Source organism: Argentina anserina, chromosome 1, assembly GCF_933775445.1.
Source record: "Argentina anserina chromosome 1, drPotAnse1.1, whole genome shotgun sequence".
NCBI lineage: Eukaryota > Viridiplantae > Streptophyta > Magnoliopsida > Rosales > Rosaceae > Argentina > Argentina anserina.
In genome coordinates, this window is record NC_065872.1 from 7842584 (window position 1) to 7864417 (window position 21834).

A 21834-nucleotide genomic window follows, 5' to 3' on the forward strand; every position below is an offset into this window, starting at 1 on the left:
CCACTGAGCTGGGGGAAATGACGGAACCGCCCTCGGGAAACTGGTGGAAATTGAAGGGAGGGAGCATTTCTGGTGAGGGCAGAGGTGGCAGGGCGGAAATAGAAGTTGAAAACCAGGGTGGTGTGATTTTTTTTAAATTGAAGGAGTTTTGGATTTTCGCTTTTTGTAAATAAGTGGGTGTTTGAGGAGGTGATACGACGGTTATGCCCCCGGGCACTATATTCTGGGAGGCGCGGAAAGGGGACGCTTTGGCGCGTTGTGGTTCGAGCCTTTGCCGCACCGCAGGGCTCAGCATTCGAGGGTCCTCGTGTGCCACAACCACGGACAAAATGGTAACTATGCCCGGGTGTATTCCACTCACACAGGTATACCAGGAGGGAAGAGTAATAATTTTTTGCATCTTTTAAATTTAATAGTCTACTTATCTTATAGTCTCCGAAATTAAGTGGCTTGGATTTTCTCGTGATAATGTTTATGGAGTGTAAGGCAGTTAGTTTGAACAATTGACAGCATCTTTAGAATAGATAAGTTTTGAAATTGACAATACTGGAATTCAATTATTAGGATTGTACGTAAATTCAATACTAAATCGGGTTCGTAACACATTTGACTTGTTTATCTTTTTTCATATTTGATTCATTCAACAAAAAAAATACTTATCTGCATAAATCTTATTTGAACTTTTGTATATGCAATCTTTGAAAAAATTGTGTGACTTTAAAATTTTATTTCTCACTACTCTTTTTGAAACCTCATATTGTATTGTTGAGGCATGCCTATTTCAGTCAACTCATATTTGTTTCCAATGATGTGATCAATTATTGTTAGTGCTTTACATGCACTAATATGTTGTTAATATGATATTACAAATGAATTAAGGGAGACACATCAAATTGTTATACAATTAAACGCCATTTTCCTGGCCAATGTCCACCGTTATTGAATATACTCGAATATTAGACTTTTCTGGAATCTGTTATTTAATAATCACCTTAATAGTAGGTGGGTCTATGAGTGGGACCACAGAGGGCTGGATATTTTCTACGGCGCGTGTGATATTGACAAAGCTTCCACACCGGGAGAGAAGCAAAACGCGAGTGGGGTTCACGCACTGCCACCGGCTGCCATTTAGGGGGAAATAGTCAAGTCAGATACGCCAGACTATGGCGGCGGCGTCGCAGTCATGGCAGATTCCCATTTAGTGTTGTCAAATCTATGCCGTCGCTTGGAAAAGGTTGCCTTGGCAGCCGTTGGATCCCATGTAGGGTTCGGAGATGCCGTGGGCCAGATGGGCCTTTGTCATGGTACGTAAATAGTGGGCTGGTTAACGTCCATAATGCAACTCAGTGGGGCCTGTAAGCCGCAGCCTTTCCCAATTGAATGAATGTTTGTTTTTGACGGCTTGCTGATGATGTGTCGTATCTTGGGTGGATTATTGTCTCTCATATTTGTAGTGATTGTACGTATTTGCAAATTCCAATTGGAGGCCATCGATGGTTTGGGAAAAAGTGATGAAAGCACCATACATGACAACTATGAACAATGAGTCAATGTGTGAAACTGTAAATGTTAATTTAGTTGTTCATTTATTAGTTACAGTGATGTACATAGCATTTTACATTTTTACTGACTTGTAATAGGTGTTATAAGTGGCGTTATAAGTAGGATTCTCTTAACAAGCACTAAACACGGATTCAAAATGCCGAAAAGATCGAAGAAGAATATCAAATTTCCCTTGAACATGAGGAGACTATAGGGATCTCAAAAGTGTAATGTCTCGTTCATCACAATCATTAACAGGGGTTATACATGGTAGATTTTGAGTCTTCTTTCTTCCATTTGCATTGAGAATACGTAAAGATTGAAGTATAGTAATTACTCAAGTTCCAAATATTGTTTGAAGAGAATACCAGTTTTTCTGTCATAGCGGAGAAGAGTTCAGGAGGGGATCGGAGTAACAGAGACTTTATATACATCAGTCGAAGGAGTAGATACTAAATGTTACAACATATCTGTTTTGAAAAATAACTAGTAAACTAGGATGAATACAAATCAATTGTTGATGGAGTGGCCAACACCAGGACTATGACCAGGAGCCGTAGGTCGAAAATCATCCGTAACATGTGCTGCCTTCATCGTCTTTGTTTCAGCTGCTCGGACCAAACGACCACTAGGATATTTGTTACTAACCTTTCTTGCACTCAAAGTGTTTATCTCACCTTGCAGCTTCGAACATTTCTTACAGTACCCCGACTTCAAACGCCTTGCATCAACTTGAGCAATTTCGTGGCAACATATCAATACGATGAGCAAACTAAGAGATATCTTGGGAAAACTAGTAGTTGTGGCGATCAACCTAGTCTGCTTGGCCATATCTTGGGAAAACTAAGAGATATCAGAAAGAGAGAGTGATCGGAGAGGGGAGACTGGGAGAGGCTAGCTATGGAGAGATGTAATAATTAACTTTCTTTCTGAACGGTGGTTGAAGTCTAGGCTGGTATGTTTTAGGTTGCAACTCCACTGTGGTATTTATATATGGGAGTGAGAGTAGTGCATGGCAGCAATCGCATGTCCAAGTGTGGTTAAAGTATCGGAGGTTTATTTGCAGACCGGCCAAGGCATGTGCGACGTCCAATGGAGCGGGAAGATTCCAATTCCAGTGTTAGATCGATGAGATATAAAATCCATCAAAAGCTAGCAAAGGAGAGCCGAAGGAAAAGTAGTACAGCAATTGATGGTTTATATTAACTGTTTATGCCCAACCTTTCATTACAAAACTTGCACCGCCGCTTCATGCTAGTTGTCTATATTCTGCTTGCCCCATGGCCCATGCAGCAGCATGCAACTAATTACCTAGTTTTTTTTTCTTTCGATTTCTCAGATGATGTACTTTTCTCATATTTGTGTTAATTAAAGTAGAGAATCAACCCGATTAAAATCAATATAAAACGCAGTGTAATTTCAACTAATATAAACTAACATCTCTCACATCTAATTAAACTCAATCAAGAACGAGTGAGGAGAATGACTTAATTAGGAATATTCTAGGTGGGTCTTACCCATTATTTTTTTTCTTACGGCGTGTAAAATCACGCTATTGCATGCCATGTATGGACCGTTAAGCGACACAACAATGTTTATTTTCAAAATAAGATACATATAAAACAAGAAAGGAGATTCGAACCCTAACTCAGAACTAACAGTGAAAAAAATACTCCTAAACACTAGAACTATAAGGCTCGTCACTATTAATATTAAGTCTTCACAAATTTGGCACTTTTTAAGTGTACCTCTTACCTTTCAGATCCCTCAAGAGCTAGGGCTAGCTAGCTGCATTAGGGGTTTAAATATGTATGGGTGCACTAATTCCCACTATTTCACGTGTTGAGCTAGATAGCCCTAACAATACTAATGTCGTTTAATTAGCTATTTAGATGTACACTTGCTGTATAGCCTGTATTCGGGATTCAAGCAAAATATAATGCCAAAGACATGGGCTTATTTTAATCCGCTATTGTAGAGAATATTATATTGTCTAATCCTCAGTTTAATTTATATAAATAAAAAGACATTAACTTAATTATTTTTAAGTTGAAGGGAGAGACAAACCTAACTAAGGATAGGAAAGCAACCTCCATTAAACTTATAGAATTCCAGTCGCACAAGAGGGTGATTTAGATACTATACTATAGTTCATAACATAATTGCATGATATTTGAATATTGAGAGTTTGAGACACCAAACCTACAAAGATTCCCCTACCGACTTGCAGTTAATGGCAAGAATGTTGGAATGAAACAAAAGGCCTGTGGGAATTACAGTACACGAAAAAATTAACTAGTAATATGTAGCCGGTTTCCTTTACCTTCCAGGCTTACAAGAGTTCTGTTCATACATAATGCAAAACATGCATTTACTTTATTTCCTGGCCTGGTGTTGTTGAAGTACTGATAACTTTTCTCCATTCATGAACGAACACTTCTTTATTTTTATATCTGTAAATAAAACTGGAATCCTTTTTGCTAAACGTGTGGAACGGTTCTTGATTAAGATGAGAGAGAGAGATATGGAGGGAGATGGGGAGGGGGTAGAGAGGGAGCGGGAAATGGACGGGGATAGAGATAGAGGGAGGATGAGATAATCGAAATAGCCCAATTTTAGATTCAAAATTCTGTTTCTTTATAGGTTGATGATTTTTATAGAGTATTCGAACTTTGGTATATACAGTAATGCCTAACTTAACTAGGAAATTCTGAAAAAACATCGTCCCTAGCCTTGGCTTGAGAACAAATATCTTACCAGGATTGTCCACGATATTAGAAGTATTGCCAGTTAATTACCAGTACGTTTATCTCCATCAGCATATTATGTGAGTTTGCAGTGAGGCAATCAAACTTTCTCCCTGATGCAATCGGCCAATATTGTTCACTCTACATTACTTGCTACCTAAGATAATGAACCCCTTGGCTATTCCATACACGACTTTAACTTCGGTTTTCATAGTTTAGGTTGTGTTAGAGAGCTTTCCTGCCTTATAATTTAATTTTTTCATCAAGAAAAAAAAAACAACTCACAATCAAGGACTTGCTCATTCACTTAATCAAAATCATGATTTTTGCATTTTACATGTAGAAACAAATTTGCAACCCGTAACCTTCGCGTAAAGTCATTAAGGGTTTAGATTTAGAGACTCCAAACTCATGCATGCAAGAGGTAAGCAAGGAGACATGCAAGGACATTCTGATCCACATTCTCTTATATATGGTCGATCTGTATATGTGACTTTGACGTAAATATATTCGTGAAATCTTAAAGTTGGTTTTTCTGTTGGATGTTTCTATTGTAATACATATATATAATATACTTTTTTTGATCGAATATATATATATACTTGAAATTTAAAAAAAATGATATAAGTTTCATTTAACGAGTAAAAAACACCATGCGTTATAGAGTTGTTTAACTTCCCTCAGTTTAATTCCCGGCCAGGATTTGTCGCTCTAATCTCGATGTCTGAGTTCTTATAATAACTCCAGCTATCAAGACAGAGAGAATGTACTTGACATGGATCAATGGACGCATATATGATTTCATGTTTGTTCACTAATATCGTAGCTGAGCTGATCTAAGCATCAACTGATGGTATATCCTCAAGTACGTACGTACTCTAAATCATTATGTCACTCAATGTCTCAATGCATTAATCTATCTCGCTCTGGACACTTTTTATTGAATATATGTTCGCCAATGAGTTATACCATTTCGGTCAAGAATTAACAGTATGATGATAAATCAAATAAAGACCTTTATCTAATGCAGTGTTACCAGACTGAAGGTCTTCTGGGTACGTAAAAACCACATCGAAGGCTTTGAATCTTTTTTTTTTGGATACACATTGAAGCCTTTTTCTCTAGTCACCAAAACAAACTTATTTCCATGTTCTGTTTATCACCATGCAAATATGCTCGTCAACGGTGATTTAGGAATCCCGTGCAGTTGTTGAGTGTGAGAGAATAAATCATATTATTGATAAAATAAATAATTAAATTAACTCCCGCTTAATTTTCCTCTTTTGAATTTCTTTCATTCTTCCATTGAGAGAGAGAGAGAGAGAGACTTCATGTATGTCTAGCTAATACATAAGAAACAAAAGCTTATAAGTACGTACCGGCCCGGAAGATTCTCGATTCAGATAAATGTGAAAATACATAGATATACAAGCCACTTTGATCTTCGCTAATACATAAACAATCGCAGTGAATATAAACACAATACCTTTTTTGTTCTTTTTTGTTTTTGTCTGCTGAAAATAAAATGCCCTAGCTACTGCTAGTCATGTAGTACACACGCATGCAGTTGCTATTACAGATTTGATGAAGATAATTTCCAATTAGTTGTGAACTGTATGACCAACTCCAGGACTATGGCCAGGGGTTGTGGGGCGAAATGCTTCGACATGGCCAGGGCTTGCTTGTGATGGAGCAGCTGGTGGGCTATGAATCTCGCTACTGTTTGAATCTTCACTACCCTGATCTCCTGCCATGGATTTTGCATCAATATCTTGATTCAAACACTTCTCACACTTCAACTTCTTACTAATTACTTTTAAATTCCTTCCTTCAGTACAGGAAATGAGTTCATGAGAGAAAATTACTAGTAGGAAAAATAAGCAAGTATAAGTAGCGTTGGCCATAGTGAATAAGCGGACTTGAAGGGCTAGCGCGTATGTATAATCTAATGAACTCAAGCTAGCTAGAGAAGGAAGAGAGATAGACTTGCAAGGAATTCATCTCTCACTGCAGGGGTATTTATAGAGCGAAAAACCAGCGCTAGTATGTACGGACTCAAAAAAAAATTGAATTGAACTGGGAAACCCTAGCTTGGAACCTAGACAGATCGACAGAAGGTAACCCCGAACTCTAAGGAAGATTCCTTCCGTATAACGTGAGATGCTTTACATTGAAAATATTGAATATGGATCGGAACAGCTAGTTATGCCAGTGAACGTGTTCATGTACTAATTACAAGGTAGTAAATTAAAAATTTGCTAAATAGTGCTCATCCAACCATCGGGGTAAGTTTGTTACTGTATGTTTATCATTCAGCAGTGATAACTGTGAGTACAATATGACTGGCTATAGGCGTGATAAAGTAACAAATTTTACAGGTTTACAATGACGGAAAATGAAAACGCTATATAAATGTACGTATATCTTAAGAAAGTTAGCATCGCTAACTGAAAACAGTTACAAACGAACTACAGGCCAGACGTACGAGTCATATAAATCTAAGAAACTATTAGCTGGGTTTAAGTACCATCGATCTGATGTCATGAACATATCAATCATTTTTCCTAAACACAATTTCATTCTTTTAAGTTTTTCATGAGGAGATATTTAAAAGGACTAATGCTAGGTAACCTATAATTTAGGAGACTATCTAGAATCTATCTTAGGTGACAGCTTACGTGGCAAAATTATGTCATCAAAACACAAAATTGTTATTTATTATTAATTCTATTTTTTTATAATTACAAGATTCCATTATTTTTACTTTTCCTAATTTATCTTTTTAACCTAATGGTTAATCTAATCAGTTCTCTCCTCCTTTCACGTGAATCTCTCCTTCGTTTTAAAAAAAACCTTTTACCTTTCTCTTCCATTGATCAAATCATTCATCTCCAACTAGGGAATAAAAACTAATATTTTAAGAGTATAAGGGACTGAATATCCAACAAAATTATTGATAAAATTACTTATCGAGATAAATATTTTCTTTTATTATGGAAAAGTAGCAGGATCAAAAAAGAAAACCCTAAACATTCTCTACCCAAATCAAAATCCAACTTCTTTTAACCCTAATTATGATGGTAGAAAAAAAAAAAACACTAGCCACGTCTGAATGATGTTCTTGTGAGGAAACCTGTTCAATTATAGGACTTGATCAATTATTTGAAGACTAGTTTATGATCGATCAAATATACATGAGAACAATAGAACACGCAGGTGAGAGGATGGATGAGACTCATGAGAGGAGCGGAGCAGAGGCTAGGAGAGAAAGAATGTGAACTGAGTTAGATTAGGTAAAAACAAGTTAGGTTAAAAAGATAAATTAGGAAAACTAAAAAAGAAAAAAGGATTTTTTATTTATAAAAATATAATTAATAATGAATAATAATTATGTGTTTTGATGACATACATGACCTTGCCACATAAGCTGCCACCTAAGATGAGTTTTAGATGGTCTTCTAAGTTATGAGCTACCTAGCATTACTCATTTCAAAGGGGCCTCTATGGTTTTTTTCTTCTGTTCTAAAGAGTAATTTCCAATTACATCCGTAAACAATATCGCGTGTATTTATATATGTGTGTAGGCATGTTAAATGCATTGATCATAATGATTATTACTTTGATCTATTATTGCTTTGATTGATATTAGTATGAAGTTAGCAGTATTCCTCTCACATGAATGCATAGACCAAAAGACATGAGGATATCAGCTAGGATCAGCAAACCGGCCAGTTCTGGTTGCTGTTTCTGTAATTTTTTTTCAAGACTTACAATATTTGAAGTTGTTCTTGAGTTCTGCATAAAACTTACAACTCTAATTCAATTCAGTTCTCCTGGGGGAAGAACATTGTCTCCCTCCTAATGATCTATACGTTTGTTTAAGAACACAAGTTGGTACTTGTATCACACACCTGAGCCAAGAGTGTGGAGGAGGATTCTTTCGGCCTAACCTATGCCACTATTCACATAATGACATAAACTCAAATTTATATTATCATCAAACCTTCACGGTAGTTCGTAGAGGTCACCTGCTTATATATGTTCCACTTGCTGCATATAAGATTCTTCGTATATAGTTAATAAAAAAGCTGGCCATAGCAACTCGTTACAATATATGTAATGCAATCACAACTGTCATAGACAGTCAGATAGGGAACTACCAAGCTAAATCTCAATGCACATGGACTCATGAGGCGATCTCTTCAAATCCAGTGCTCTTTCTCACTATATCTATTGATTCTCTTTGTCTACGATCGCCAACTTGAAATAAAACATTATGGCTTATGGGTCTGTTCACTGCTACTGCGCAAATAAAGGCTTAGTAGTATATACATTTTGTACTGCTACTAGCTATAATTAGTATATATAACCTCTTTGATTGCCGTGTGGTTTCAAGAATTATGCGGTCAGGATTCACTTCATGAACCTTTTCAGATTTGCGGCTAGTACCAGTAGCATGCATATATATAATATGCATACCAACCAAGTTAAGGCTAGGCCGGTTAATTTTCTTATGAATTAGCTAGCTAGCTTTGCACTTAAAGTAGACTCCAAATATCTTATGATTTTTACTTGAAGTTAAAACTGAATAATGTCTGGTAACTATTGAGATAGGAGCCCGATCATATAGGTTTTACTACAAAATATACTTTGCTGCATGACTTCCCACTTCTGGGGAACTTTCCAACTGCATATGACTAATCTGGCTGAAAGAGATACATTGGACTAATTGATTGAATACCAATGTGGCAATATTCTTTCAACATATGGAAAAGTCTTGCTAGTTCTCACTTAGCTACTTAGCTAGCCTGGATCGAGTAGACTTAATATGTATTATAACCTTGTTAATAATCTTCTAGTAGTATAAAATGTCCTTTTCTCCTGACCGGTTTCTCTTTCGTTCGTTGCTTTTATGAAGTATTATTAAAGTTCTTTGTTCGTGGGTTAAACAAATATTGGCGGTAGTCACATCAAATACTGCTTTCAGCATATTGCAACATATGACGGTTGCTTTCATGTGCCTTCTATCGCTTTCGATATCGTCCTTTTGAACTCTTGTCTTCCTCTCTGTACGTATCATATAGAATTATAGATCAATATGTGAAAAAGTGCTTCATTGGCCCTTGATGTTTGATGCTAAAATTTAAACCAAATTCTAAAAGTCTAATTTAAGTAATAATATATTTAATCGTACTTATGTAATAGTGTTGCAGAAAAGAAGCCATGGTAATGATGGTATATGTATATCTTTGCGCAAAAGCAGCCGCCCTCATTCCCACAAATTGGAAAGATATATGTAATGGCGACATCTCGTCTAAACAAAATAAAAATTCAAAGATAAAAATTGCATACCAAACCCTAGCTAGCAGAGGTGGAAGCCCAAGCCGGCCAGATCAGTCTAGGGATAAAATATATAAGAACTCAGATCAACTTACGCCGGGATGATGATAATTTCTATATAGTGAGCATAATTTCTATATTCTGCATATGCACATCATTTATAAGTCCCAAATACGTTGGTCCTCATACACACAAATAAGTCCCTGATCAAGGATCCCCCGCGTTTGTCTTTATTTTTCTTTTTAAACAGTGCTAAGTAGTACCCCTAAGGCCGGGCTGCCAACCGCTCTGAAGGTAAACTTTAGGTGCATGTGAAATATTCAAACTATTACATTGCAACATAGTGTCTGATTACTTAGACATAATTCAACTAGTTTTGGTGTTCGAACCTGGATAAAGCTAGGAAGACATCCGATCCAACAAGAAATTTTACTATCAGTTTATTATAGCATGCAAAGCATATATAAGATGATACAGATCGAGATATAATCAAGTATACAACAGCTTACTTAGAAAGATAAACTAAAACTTGAATTGGGACCAAGCAAGAAGATGGCAATTAAATTTTATGCATAGCTAGGGTAACTGTACACTAATTACGTGCATGACACATACACACAGGAAGCCAACTGTTCCGATTTCTGTATATGTCTATGGCATTGGTTTGACATTATCTTGAAGAGCATGGCCAACACCAGGACTGTGACCAGGTTGGGTTGGCCGGTAATCTTCTTTCGTTCCTGAAGTAAAGTAATCTCTACCACCCACTACTGTCATTGGTTCACTGGCTTGTAATGACTTATGACCAGCGCCGGGACTGTTACCTGGTGTTGTAGGTCGAAAATTCTCCTCGTCATTATATGCTGGAATTCCCGGCTTACTGAAGTGTTCTTGATTCTTCATCGGTGCACTTTTGTCTTCTCCCTTGAAGTTGTTGTTTTCCCTGCTTTGCTCTCCCAATTCTCTTTTATAGTTAGCTTCCCTTGTATCGATGAGGATCGTGTCTGTGGATTTATTTTCTAACCAAAAGGGCCTTATTCCCTCAACAATCGCAATTTCAATGCATGCAAGTAGGGTAAAAAGAACAGCACATTTAGCTTCCATATCTGGAATGTAGTTCTGAATGAGGGTTGTATGTAAAGGCTGATTACAGAAACTCAATCTAGCTGAAATGATGCGAAAGATTTGTAGAAGCAAGTAAGTCGACACGTAATATCAAAGTTGATATCTATGTGGGTATTTATAATCCAAGCAGAGTAAGCAGTGCGAGGACCTCAACCACTACTTACTATGGAATAAACAAAATAGAGACATTTCAATCTGGACGGTACGTTTGTAAGTCATAGATTTTCCGAGCCGTTTAAGGGGAAAGATCTTCCTCAATCATTTGCTAGTCCATTTGCCACTTTCATACTAATCCCTCTTTTTTTCATAAAAAAATAATTAATAGTCCAAACCAACTTGCCTAAAGAGTTAATTCTCAAATCACGAAGAAAATGATTGCTTTACTCTTATGCTCAAGTAAAATGCACAATGTTTCTTCTTCTACTTCTTCTTTTAATTAATTAAATTATAGTTCTTTTCCGGTCAGCTCTTCCAGTCCTCCCATTTATTGGAAAGGTATCAACTATCAACCTCAGCTTCTTTCAGCAGCTCTCTAGCTTGGCCTACGGACTACGTTGGTTCGGTGATTCATGTCGAAGCAGAAGCAGTAAGGGCTGGTCTCTTACTAGCTATTCACCAAGGTTGGGACGTGGTTGAGCTTGAGTCAGACTGTGCTTTGCTCCTAGATGCTCTTAAGAGAGTTGAAGAGGATTTTTCTAGAGTAGGCCGTATCATTGAAGATTGTAGAAGGGATGCTCAATTCTTCTCTTTGGTAGATCAGATATAATTTGAGGAGGCTCTTGTTATTATTTGGGACGTTCTCTTCAAAGATAGTTATAATAATATTGATTGGGTTTAGGCACAAAGGTCCCCCAATGTTTAGCTATGTCGATAATAATACAAACGGGGCATCATTGTAGGTGACCTCTCTTTCCTTTCAAAAAGTCTCGTCCGATGCAACCTTCATTCACCACTTTCTAAATCTTCAAAATAATTTCTCGATCCTTTAACCTGCATTACCTGCACAATGAGCAGCGTTTGTTAGTTCGACGTGCATGTAATAAAATTTGGCTTGATGTGAATCTCTTGTAACAATTTCACGATCAGTATCGAAATGAAGTGTTGGATAATTTCTTCATTCCCTAAGGCCTAACTTTGAACTGTGAAGGCCGTACTGAAGGCATGGCGTTGAAAGGTGATTGATTTATATGAAAGTTGACCCTTCAATGTGCTGAAATGTTGCTTGAAGCTAGAGCTAAGTGATTATCAGTACTCAAATAATTAAGTTATAAACAACACAGAACTAATTAAGTACGAATCAATCTTACTTTCTTCTGTACTCTCCACTTACGGGTGTACTATTATATGTAATGTGGAATGGCTAGTACTCTACATGCTTGGATTATAACTCGATCTGCTGGTCCACAGTTCAATTGTTCAAACAGATATGTTCTTCCTGGATCTCTATGATTTCAAATGGGTTGAATGATTAGCCCTAGCCGTCGTTTATAAAAGAACCTAGCTAGCTACGTTTGGTGAAGATTCCTTGAGCAATATCATTACATCCTGCAAAAGAAATTGGGTCTAACTTAAACCGTATTCAATTGCAAAAGAAATTCAAGTTCAACATAGCCATATAATCACTCATTCCCGCACAAGAACAATTGATTAGAGTTTATTGAGTCTTTGTTCTAAAATGTATAGTGTATTGGTGTCTCTTATCATATATATCGTTGTCTTTAAGATCGATTGCGACTCTATTTTGCTAAAAAGAATATCGTATCATACATATCGTTGTTTTGATCTTGCGAATCTAATCTAGCTAATCAATATACTTCTTGCGCGTGCATAATAAGTACAAGCAGCACTACGTACTATATCAATCTGTGGCATTCGTGCATTTGAAGAAATAATTTCTAAATACCACTATCTTGATGGAAAGCTAGTGACCATCATGGATGGTTTACATGATGCCGCCGAAAATTTGACCGAATCTAAGTGGTTAGTGATAACCATTAAAGATTGACCCGGGAGCCAGTACTTTCTTTCTGTTATGGAATTTTAGTTGGATTGCTGTATGATTATATGATAATAAGTTTGACTTGCTTCCGATATATATATGATAGTTTGCTCATTCACCTCATATAATCCGGAACCACTATTGAAAAGTAAGGTTCGTGCTGTCTAAAACGAGTAATTTTGGGTCATTATACACATATATATAGTAGAGTGGCAGTAGTTCTCTTGCAAATTGCAATAATTATATTTTAAATTTTGTAAGCATTTAGATTGATGGCGGGACAAGTATAATCAAAACTCCTTTCTATAGACAATTGTCGTCAGGTTGGAACCCACACCTGTAAAGTTTCCTATAGCTGGTTGACAGGCTTAAAACGTTCTTCACTATTCTTCCTGACGCCGAGGAAGATATGAAACACAAGGACGGATCACTGTAATGACTGCCTCTGTCCCGAAGAATGCTCGTTGAAAAGTATTCTCGGTTGCAGGCTGAGTGGCGATATAAAGGATCCGCTCTTATCCTATTAGTGGAACTGCTAGTCTTCTAATCCTGTTAGTTATTATGCTAGGTAAAAAGGGGAGCTTAATAAAGACCAGTTTTTCACTACTGTTAGCAGCATATTAGCTCGCTAGTAGTACTGATAGAATAGATTAGGGACTTCTTAAACACATATTAGGAAACTCTATAGTGGGAAGAGTATCAAATCAAGAAAAACTGTAGAATGATGATTTAGGCTGCTGAATCCGCATCCGACTCCCAACCGCCCGGGTAGGCGCTTTGGTTTTGTATCCAACATAGTCAATCAGTTTACCGTACCCCGAAGATACGATCCTTTTTTCTAGCTTCCGTCATAAGGTTAAGAATGACCTCCTCTTATCCTAGAGAACGCTTGACAGGGTGGTGCTCTGATCGAGTGAACTACAATCCCAGAGTGTACAACCTAAATTTTGTTGTTCTTTTTTCTCACATTTGAACCATTTTGTTTTGCTGTGTTGTAACAGAGACACGAATGATATACTATATTATAGATTCGTCCATGAATCGGGATCCTAATGCATATAGATACAAATGGTCCAATGGAAGCAAATTACAGAAACATTTGGAACATTTCATTTCAGAATTCTTCTTTCTTTTATCACTTAGAAGTTGTGCAAGATAAAAGTCTCATACACAGTTTTGAATGAGAGAAAGAAGTGAGGAATCCTCTTTTTGACTCAGACTCTACCACTTCAGTTGTTGCTTTTCTTTCTTTTACTTCAAAAGTAGCTATTTCATCTTTAGCCACTTTAATTTGTATATATATTTATATATTAGAAATATATAAGATCAAGATAAATATAATCGCAATATCAAGCTTTTGGTTTCGAGAAAGAATTAAGTACGCGAATGTTTACTGCAAGCTAATTAATGTGTGTTTACAATATTTCTTTTGATGAATTTTATAAATTTAAACCAGATTATCCAATCCAACTCTTCAATCTAAACATGAAGTAATATAGATCAAGTTTTGTTTTCTCCTAATGACCAAACTTTTGAGCTTCGGATTGAGAAATTGATATCGATCACTAGTGGAGAAATGAACATCATACGTACATCCCAAATTTTGCCAGATGACACAACCAGTGGTTTACGCTATGATCCCTTATGTGGTTTTGTTTTTTTTTTTTTTTTGAAGTTTCTCATTGAGTCATGGCTGCAAAAAACAAAAAAACAAAATTCTCATGGTCAAAGAATAAAATATAATCAAGTCAAGGTGCAGTCGCTAACTAAACCCCAGAGCTGTGGAGGCCGGGTCCCGACCACTGTAGTTTGTCTCAGATTAAACAAATGGATTCAACTAATCGCCTTTTGAAGACTAATAGAGTCAAGCAAGCTGAAGCAAATGATGAGCCCCCATGCTTCCACTGAGCTCCATTTTGTATGGAATTAACAGAAATGGAGAATCTTGTAAAAGGGCTTAGCTGTTATTCGTTCCACGCTCTGAGGAAGCCTTTCAGAGAGCCCTCCCCAGATCAAAAGCGCACTTGATTCAGTTGATTCATGTAGTGCACAAAGTTGCGCTCGACAGTCTCAAAATACTGATATAAAATGAACAACGTGCGGTGTGCATTGTTCAAGAATCAAGGGAGTATATCTTTTTCGTTCACTAGGAAAAAAGAGGGGAGGATATGTTTTGTTAATGATGATAGAGATGTCAGTGAAACCTCACATCTCACACGATCTCGAATTTTAAATGGTAAAAATTCGAATTTGAAACTATAAAAACTTTAAAACAATATCAAGTATATTCAAATCATCTTATCATAACAGTGTATCGAAACTGAGTCCACATCATGACTCATTCGACTAAAATAATACACAACCAATGAAAATGTAAAATTCACTCAATCCTCACCACAAACAGCAGAAAAAAATCTTCGACAATCTTCAGCGAAAGCCCTCTAATTATGCTAATCCACATATGCAGAACTATCCCCTACACCATCGAATAGGTGCACCGAGATTGGAAACACAAACACGGTAAGCTTTGCAGCTCGTATGAGTAAAATAACAAAATAACATGCATAGTAATACGACAGTAAATACTGAAACAATCAATTATAAATGCACTCATGAGTCACAGGACGGCCCATCTGGTTGTCCAATAATATCTGAAAATATAAGTGCTTATGAGAAATCAGGCAACCCATCTGTTTACCCAATTACATTTATAATACGGGTACTCATGAGACCCAGGTTCTCATCCGTTACCCCTCGTGCAGTACACTGCCGGGCATTGGGCAATCCATCTGTCACCCAAAAATCCCAAAAATATGGGTACTCATAAGCTGGTAACCCATATGTTACTCCTCATGCAGTACACCGGCAGACAGACTAGAGCTCTAACTGTATCGTAACTTTCGTCCGACCAAGGCTCGGTTCCGACATGCCAACACGTCCGAATACTAGTCTGAAGACAGAAAACACGTCCGAAGACATAACACACGTCCGAAGACAGAAAAAACACGTCCGAAGACATAAAACGTTTTAACAAAACTCAATGCTAAAACCACGTACAATAACAATCCACTCATGTTATTGTACTACAACAAGCAACTCTTGCTCACATAAAATAAATATAGTTGCCACAATATAATTCATTTGGAAATAAGAATGTAACAGTATATAATATAACAACTCATATATATGTATCGTATTTACCATTTTATACACATACACAACCCACTATATTATATACATGTCATAGTTCGATATTTTTTAAGAAAACGTAAATATGAGTCACCACCAAGGGTAGACTCGTCATAGTGAGATTTACTCACATTCAACATAGTCCATAATCACAAAAAACCTTTTCAAAATCATTTATTAAAATAGCGTTTCACTTACCCATGAACCGTAGACGATCAAGTTCATGTAATTTAAACCAAAACATATTTTTAAAATAATTTTTATAAACTAGTGATGCAACGACTATGGTGACAATACAAATTAAATTCATAATTATAATACTATTTACTGTTTAGTAAACACTGTTCACATTTACTGTCTATCGAGTATTGTTTATAACCACTGTTCATAGTACTATTCATGAACATTGTTCATGCGGCGCCACTGTTTACCGATCGCCACCAATGACCACCAAATTTCACCAACACAATCTAAATGACATTCCTAATAACTTTCTAATTCACAACAAAGTCTAAATCAAAGCTTAAAACCTCCAATTTCGGAATTTCCGAAAAATCCCAAATCATGAACCCTAGAATTGAAAATTCTTGATTCGAGTTCTTACCTTTCGATTTAGCTCAAAACCTTTGGAGGAGTTGTTGACGATGTTGAGACAAAGAGTTTGAGACCGGTGGTGAAGCCTAAACTCGCCGGAGATCGCCGAAAAATTGAAAAACACAACCGGGTCACCGACGGGTATCCGGGTCGCTTCCGGGCTTCGATGCGTGGAAACTGGCGTGCTACTCCACGATCCACCACCACAGGGAGGTGCACAAAGAGAAGATGAAGCTATCTGGGTCGGCCCGGTCACCTGAAACCGCCGGAGTTGACCGGAAAAGTCGGGTTAGGTCGGAATGAAATTTTCGCCTTTAAAGACGCGGGTGCGGAGAAAGGGGAAAAAATGGGATTATGACATCACATGCATGTAATTAATCAAACAGCATTAAGTTATAATTGATCTATTAATTATTCACTAAGTCATTCATCTGAAAGCACAAGCATGCATTCAAACTTTCGGTAAAAAAACAAAAGGAAATGTGCAGTGAACAGTACGTGAAGAAAATGTGAACGATACTAAATTTAGTAAGGTTACGCACTAAGGTGTGAAATTGTTTTAAAGACTAGTCGGAACTGTAATTAAAGTGTAAACTCGGTGTTTGATAAGGCCGGCAGTAGGCGCCAACAATTAATGTACGTCCGGAAGAACAGTTAGAACACAGAGCTACATGATGTACATGCCTTTTTATTTTAAATTAAATAGAAAATTAAGTGATATTAGCTCCATTTGCGATAGTCGATCTGAGATGACTAGCCTCATCGATGTGCATGCTTATATCGAAACGCATTGATCAATCACGGATCTAGCCTCTGAAAGTTAGGTGAGCGGAAAATATTCATCAAAAACAGTAATAAGTCAGTATATATTTATTACGTAATGTACAAAGTAGATAAGAAATGTAATTTTAAAGAGTCAATAACATCTACACTAAGACACAACTTCAAGAGATTGAAAAGTGCTACCAATTAATTTGGTCAGAGAACGCTAACGTTGTAGAAATCCAAAACTCATTTTTATCATCCTCAACTTATATCCAGATGTAGTTTTCCTTGATATTACTATGCCTAATACGATAAGGCGTTGGCTACCATTTTTCAAATTGAAACCACCCAAAGCACCCAACTCGTGCGAAAATGGTGATAAATTATAGTTGCATACACTTCTTACGTAGTTGCGTATAGTTGCATATATAATGAGGAGGCAATTCACTGAAAAATCATTAAAAGAGGAGGCAAAAACCCAAACAACAAAAACAAGAAAGCAACAAGAAACTAACTAGACAAAGTAACTAGCAAAGAGAACAACATGGCTTAATGAGGACACGGCAAACCATCGTTCCTCAACACCGAAGAGAGGGAAGTTGGGGGCGTATTAGCCCACTCCATAGAGCACAACTTCTCAATTGCAAGCTTTGCCGCGGCATCAGCAATGCGGTTAGCATTACGCGGAATGCAATTCCAGAAAACTTCCTCAAACAAAGAGCTCAACTGAAGCACCTTCCTTAAAAAAAGCACTGACCTCCAATTAGCACATACATCACCCCTTAGAGCATTTATGACTTCTTTGTAGTCCACTTCCACCACAACCTTCCTAACACTTAGATTAGCTGCCTTTTCAAGCCCTAACAAAGCGGCATTCGACTCTGCCTTCACCGCCGAATTGTGGGAGCTCAAAACACTTGCACCTGCAATGCACTCACCCCTAAAGTCACGAATAACCACCCCTATCTCACTGTTAGGGTGCGTGGACTTCCAAGCTGCATCAAAATTTACTTTGACAAAGTTAGGAGGAGGAGGCAGCCATGAAGCAACCGTATCATTCCCCTCCCTGTCATTCACCAGAATAGGCTAAGCTGCAAACCACTCTGAAAAACTGCTTTGAATCCTATCAATTGTGGCAGTAGGATCTGGAGCAATCTTTTTTATTACAGCTTTACACATTTGCTTCCAAATTTCCCATAGGTGACAACACACAAGAAGGAAGAGCTTAGAAGAATCTTCCCCTAAAGTATTAAACTTTTTTTGCATAGCAAGCAACCATGTATCAAGAGTGAAAATTGAGGCTTTGTCAGGAACATAACCAAGATTACTTCCAAACCATACTGTCGCAGTCCACGGGCATAGTAGTAAACAATGCTCCACCGTTTCTTGTTGCTCACCACATAACTCACAAGCCAGGCTAGGAATAATTTTTCTTTTGAAAATGCACCAATTTGTAGATAAAGCATTAGAAAGAGCACGCCACAAGAAATTTGAGAGTTTTGGAATGAAACCTGGTTGCCAAATAGCCTTCCAGACCTTGGGATCAATACAATGAGACGTAGAAGGCATGCAATGCTTCACATAACCTTTCCTCATCTCATCAAAAATCGTCTTGTACCCACTTTTTGCAGAGTATAAACCACTCTTGGAGTGAGGCCACACAAGTATGTCCTTCTCCTGCTCATCACCAACCGGAATAGCATTAATGGAACACCAATCCATATCATTGAGAAAACCTTTCAAATGAGCTATAGTCCAATTCCTCTGACTATCGAGCAAATTCGTAACCAACAAAGGAGTAAATCTATTAGACGTATCCGTGGGGACAATATGACCCCCCTTGCCATTTGGGATCCACCTATCAACCCAAACATCTATGCTTCTTCCATTACCAACTCTCCAAATCGACTCCTCCACAATTGAGTCTCTCCCTGCCAGTAAGCTATTCCAAATCCAAGACGGCATTGACCCTTTCTTGCCTTCAAGAAAATTTCATGAGGAAAATATCTTGCTTTTAGAACACGAGCCCATAAAGATGTATGATTGTTCACCAGCCGCCAACAATGCTTAGCAAGGAGAGCTAGATTATAAGCCTACATATTTTTGAACCCGAGGCCACCCTCAAACTTCCCTTTACAAAGATCATCCCACTTCTTCCAAAGCATTTTCTCCTTAGTCTCGTTAAACCCCCCCCCCCCCCCCCCCCGAATTTGGACAAATCCGAGTTAATTGACTTACACAATGTCTTAGGGAGAAGAAAAATAGACATTGGATAAGCCGGGACAGCCATAGCCACGGCTTTGATGAGGACTTCTCTTCCCGCTTGAGAAAGGATATTAGCCTTCCAACCTTGAATCTTCTGGTTAATCCTTTCACGAATGTAAGCCATCGCGCTTTTCTTAGAGTTTTCCCAAATGGTTGGGAGACCAAGATAAATGCCCGGCTGAACACTGATTGGAATTTGCAGCTCCTCATCAACCATTTCATGAACCTCAATAGGAGAGTTAGCAGAGAAATATACTGATGACTTGCCAAGGTTTACTGCCTGACCTGAAGCTTCACAGTAAGTATCCAAAATTGACTTCAACACTCTGCAATTTGAAACCGAGGCCTTGGTGAACAAAATGGTGTCATCAACAAACATTAAGTGTGAGAGACCAGGACATTGAGGACTGAGCTCCAGAATACGAAAGTAGGTGCATATCCAGAATACGAAAGTTTTATGACCATTTAGCTCCATTATAATGCTTCTAAAAGCATGCCTATCTCACGTGAACTAACCATTCAAAATGGTACTAAACACACGGCCTAATGAAAAGGTATATGGTACCATAAGATACGTAGATTGATTTGAGATTTTACCCGGCGGGAAAAAAGAATATTATCATAACCCAATAGAAACTTACCCAGCATCCGTTGGGTCCGCTCTCTCTGAGATCGGCCTCTGGCATTCATGTGTGGGAATGCATGTATGCTTACTAAAGAAATGCATACATGATGCATGCTGATTAAATTAGCTCCTTTATCAGGACATGGACTATGATTGAATAATGTGGATAGTAAGTTTGGCTTCTTCCTCTCTGGAATTGGAATAAGGGATTACTTATCTGATTCTACTAATTTGAAGTTTTGAACCTCCCTCTTGCAAGTACTGAGAAGCGACGGACTTCCTGGTCCTCCCCAATGCTTCTGCTGTTGCTTCCTCTTTAGTTTTCTTTGTTGTTGGGTTATTTTTCTTGATTTCTTGCTTTAGGTTGCTTTCTTGTCCTTAGTTTGCTTCTGCTTAATTAGGCAGGCCGCTAGCCTTTGTTTGTATTGCTTCTTTTCCTCTCTTTCAATGAAATCGTTCCAGCATTTTTTTATCTCATCAGAGAAGTTAAAGTTCTATGCTAAGTAAAAAGAATCCAATCTGATTGTAAACTAAGCTACTACAAATAGTGTTTGGCCTGCAAAACCAGCTAGCTGGCGAGTACTACAGTTAAAAAGACCGGCTCGTTCGTTACAAGTCTAAATAAGAAAACTAAGCCATATACTTATTAATAGAAACCAATTTATCAGCGCCAAATTAAATCAATCGATAAACTACCTATAGCCAAAAACTGCAGAAGCAAACCATGCATGCTAGCTCTCAGATCCAGAATTCTAACTGTGATCATACAAGCAATGTTTTAAAAGGCTAAGGCGTAGCCAAAACATTTTCGGAAGAGCCTCACAAAGGCGTAAGCCTTGAGACAAAAGACGTAAGTCTTATGAATAAAAACCATATACTTGTACATTCATTAATCTTATGCTTATAACATGATTTGTAACCAAAATAAACATGATAAATTGTTATTCCTTCATAACAAATACATATCAAAACCATGCAATTAATCCAACGTCACATGCATTACATAACATAAATCCATATATCAAAGTACTAAGTAGTATTGAAATATAAAATAAAACAAGAACAATTCATTATACCTATCTTTATATAAATAACACTACTTATTATGATTAATTAATATTTAACATAAGTACTGAAATTCAATTATGAAAAAAAATGAGCATAAATTTCATCCTAAATTCATATTCATACAGATTCATAATTAATATTAGAAAATCATGTCAATATTTGCCTAATCTAAATTCAATTATTAAACAATGATTACAAGCTTCACTAGAATTCTAAATTTCAATTTAGGGTTCGACTAAATTACATCAGATTTCTAAACTCGATATATACTTATGACCATATGAGTTGGGAATACAAAATCTATCAATTATAGTCATTAATCCATATACCCAACTAGAAATGTTTAGTTTCTTACCTTAAATTCCAATCAAGAAATTGAGAGGAGGAGACTGATGAGATGTTCGTGCAGGTAGGGAGACTTTGTAGGTGGAGACCAAGAGATTGAATGATGTGGAGAGCCCAACAGAGGAGAGTCTTGAGTCTTGACGGAATCGTCTTTGAGAAAATTTCAAGAAGATGAGATTTGTGGCAAAATAGAGGAGAAGAGGAGACGTAAGAGTGCAAGAAAGAAATGT

General features: G+C 37.3%; 1 long non-coding RNA gene across 1 annotated transcript; it reads right to left on the minus strand.

Annotated features, from left to right (window-relative positions):
• Positions 1 to 15291: 15291 nt before the first annotated feature.
• LOC126798653 (uncharacterized) lies at positions 15292 to 21781 on the minus strand. Its single transcript, XR_007672553.1, has 3 exons — positions 21615 to 21781; positions 16547 to 16792; positions 15292 to 15703 (listed from the first exon to the last, which is right to left on the minus strand). It is a non-coding gene; the product is annotated as an uncharacterized LOC126798653 (long non-coding RNA).
• Between the last annotated feature and the right edge of the window lie 53 nt (positions 21782 to 21834).